This window comes from Rutidosis leptorrhynchoides, chromosome 6 (genome assembly GCF_046630445.1).
Source record: "Rutidosis leptorrhynchoides isolate AG116_Rl617_1_P2 chromosome 6, CSIRO_AGI_Rlap_v1, whole genome shotgun sequence".
Lineage (NCBI taxonomy): Eukaryota > Viridiplantae > Streptophyta > Magnoliopsida > Asterales > Asteraceae > Rutidosis > Rutidosis leptorrhynchoides.
The window spans coordinates 356,467,874-356,471,393 of NC_092338.1; positions in this window are offsets into that span (position 1 = coordinate 356,467,874).

Below are 3,520 nucleotides of genomic sequence, written 5' to 3' on the forward strand. Positions count from 1 at the left end.
TTTTGGTTTGTAACGACCCGACCAAAACCGTTATTGACGGCGCCGTTAACTTAGGTCCCGTTGCGTGGTCGTAGTCCCTATATGAGACTCGTTTGACCAAAATTATGTCGCATTCATTTGAAAGGTACAAGACTTGCAAGTTTAGTTTACAAAACCGTTCGACAACAAGTCTAAGTTTGCAAAAGTCATAAAGTATAAATGAAATAACTTGCGACATAATATAAGTTGAAAAACACAGTTGCTATAAATAGCGTAAGTATGTAAACAAAAGTTTGAATCCAAAAGTGCTATCCCTAGCGTATGTATGTATGTATGCTTGACCCCAAGCAAGAAATCAGAGTGTATGAATGTATGCTCGACTCCAAGCAAGTATGAGTGTACGCGGAAGCATGTATCAAATGGCCAAGTATGAACCTGAGAAACATATAGAAAACTGTCAACGAAAAACGTTGGTGAAATCATAGGTGTTTGTAATAAACGTTGTTTTTGAACCACAAGATTTAGTATTTCCATAACGTTGATTATCATAATCGTTTGCATTTCAAAAGTATTGTTCGCGAGCACCCAATTATCAAGACTTAACGTTTCCTTCCATAGAACCCCATCACAATAGTGTTAGAACATACACTGTCTCTCGAAAATATATTTCATCCGTAGACGGTAGCGAACCGTCCGTAATGAGGGTTTGTCAAACCCGTATGGCCACACAATATAAGTTCTCGCTTACACCCTGCAAGTGTAACTAATGATAATCGAATTGAGGATTTTTGTTCTAACTCGCTGTGGAATGTTTATTTTCCTTGTACTTGTGTTCAAAGTATAAAAGTAAGTAGTACAAAATGTAACAAAGTATATGTTTCTCAGCCCACAATTTAAAAGTATAAAAAGTTGTTGAAAAGGTGGGACTATGATCTCACCTCGAGTGCATGAGTATAAAAGTACTTCACAAAGTAAACATGTGCATGATTGTTGCTTAGCCTTGACCTAAACAAGTAAGTTGTATCAATTAACCGGTTACGACACAAGGTCGGGCGAAATGTGTTCAATTAGTCCTATGGCTCGTTATGACTCGAATAGTATAGCATGTGAATCACGTTGTCAAGTTTCATGCAAGAATCAAGTATAAAATAAGATTAGAACGATTGTATAAGTGTTTTGTTAAGTTTGACTAAAAGTCAAACTTGGTCAAGTCAACGAAAAAGTCAACACGTTCGGGTCGGGTCCCAAACTATTTTTCTAAGCTTAGAAGTCATATATGAGCATGTTGGCCAAGTTACATGTTAATCGGAGGTGCGTAGCATAGCAAACATTTTTCGAAATTTGACAAAGTAGGTCAGAACCCAAACACGGCTATTGCCGCGCCGCGGCCAGAGGTGTCGCGCCGCGACATTAGGCGTGGCCTGGTACCTGGTCAGTTTCAAAAGTTCAAGTCTTGATCCAAAATTCAATTTAGCACAAAACGCAAACCGTAAACACTTAGAATACGCATCTTATATCATTGGAAAGCTCTTTTGACAAGGAATACAATTAACTACCTTTCACAAGCAAAAACATCAATTACAATAACCGAAAACTCGTTAATTGATCAAGAAAGGTTTATTTTCAAAGTTTCAAGTTCGTAAAACGTATTTTATGATTCGGGAATCCGATTTACACATACGATATGCCGTTTCGAAGGTAATTAAGCATACATTGCATCTAAACACTTACTAACAACATTAACAAGCATTCAACGCATCAAAAGTTCATTTCAAAGTCTATCAAACCCTAACCAAAATTCACAAAAATCAATAATCATGTGTTTGAAGTTTTCTTAATCAACCTACGCATCAAAACGAAGCTAGTGATACTAGTAACACAATTAAAACATGAACTTTAACACTCAAACAACATTTAATCTTCCAAAATGCAAGATTAAGCAAACCCATTTCAAATGTTCAAACTAGTTACTCAAAACAACAAATCGAGCAAGTAAATCATATATTCATGCTAGACACGAGCCATAGACACTAACTAACACCATTTCAAATCAAAAACACGAATTTAGAGAAATCTAGAGTTTTAGAAATGCTACCCAAACGAGATGAAGTTGGTATCAAATTGTAGAGGATGAAGAGAGGATTCCAAATATGTAATTTGTTTTGTTGTAAGCCTCCTAGATCGAATTTAGATGATGAATGATTGAATTGGGTGTTTGTGTGTGTGTTCTTACTAGAGAGAAAGAGAGAGAGATGGAGATGATTGAATGGTGGTGATTGGGGTGGACTAGTTGACCTAGTCAACTAGTTTGCCCCGTGTCAATTTTAGTCCCTCGAGTTTAGAAGCGGGTGCGGGATTTACCGAACGGATATTTTGAAAACGCTCGAGTAAATGAGTGATGTTATAATTAAATAACGGAAATATTATGAACGTTAGTCAACGAAAGTTACGAATTTTAAATAACGAAAGATATTATAAATAAATAAAAAGACAGTGTTAAAAATAAATTTAACGGAAAAACGCGGGATGTTACATTACCTACACCTTAAAAGAAATTTCGTCCCGAAATTTAGTTGAAAGTAGTAGTCGTTGTTCCTTCATCGAGATCGTGCGTTGCCCATTCTACGGATAAGTGAAAGTACTTCATCGGGCATTTCAACGAACTTTGACAGTCTGGGTTTTACGTTGTTTCAGAGTTTGGTTTCATGATTCAAAATTTCAACCGGTCCTCCTAGGAAGCGGAGTTTGTCATCGATAGTAAGCTCATCGAAAAGGATAACAAGTTCTTGTTTCGCAAGACACTCCTTTAAGTTTGATACGTAGAATTTAGGATGAACGGAGACTCGAATGAGTTGAAAAATCTAAACGGCTAGTAACGGGTCCAAAACGCCCCAGGATTTTAAAAGGACTAAAAATATCGCGGATTTAGCTATCTACGTTTCCCGAAACGGATTACACCTTTTCAAGGTGCGACTTTAACGTTACGCGGTTACCCACTTGGAATTCGAGTTCTTGGAATTGAAAAATTTTCCGGTTGTTTCATGAATGATTTCGGGTTCGGTGGTTTGATTAACATTTACTTGGTTCTACAAAAGGAGAATGACGTTTCCGGTCACATAAGATTTCAAAAGGTGTGACGTTAAAACTCGAATGAAAATCATTGTAGTACAAGGATTAAGCTAAAGGAAAATACTTTTCTCAAGTAAATTTGAAGTTAGTAATACAACTCGTATTATGGAATCTAAGGTTTAAATCGTATGTTTGTTCGGTCCGTCGGGTTGCGGATGGTACGCGGTACTCATGTCTAAATGTGGTCCCGAGGCTTTTTGTGAGGCACTCCGAAGTCTAGAAATGAAACGAGGATCTCGGTCCAAAACAGAGTACATTCCGTAAGGTATATTTGAACAAATCCGTTAGGACTCGAAAACGTTAGTTAGAACAAGTTTCTCAAGAAATTTGCGTTGCGGAAGATTTATCGGTTTCCAAAAACGTTCGTCGGGACTATTCACCCTCGAGGCGAATACTAGCATAACGTGAAGAG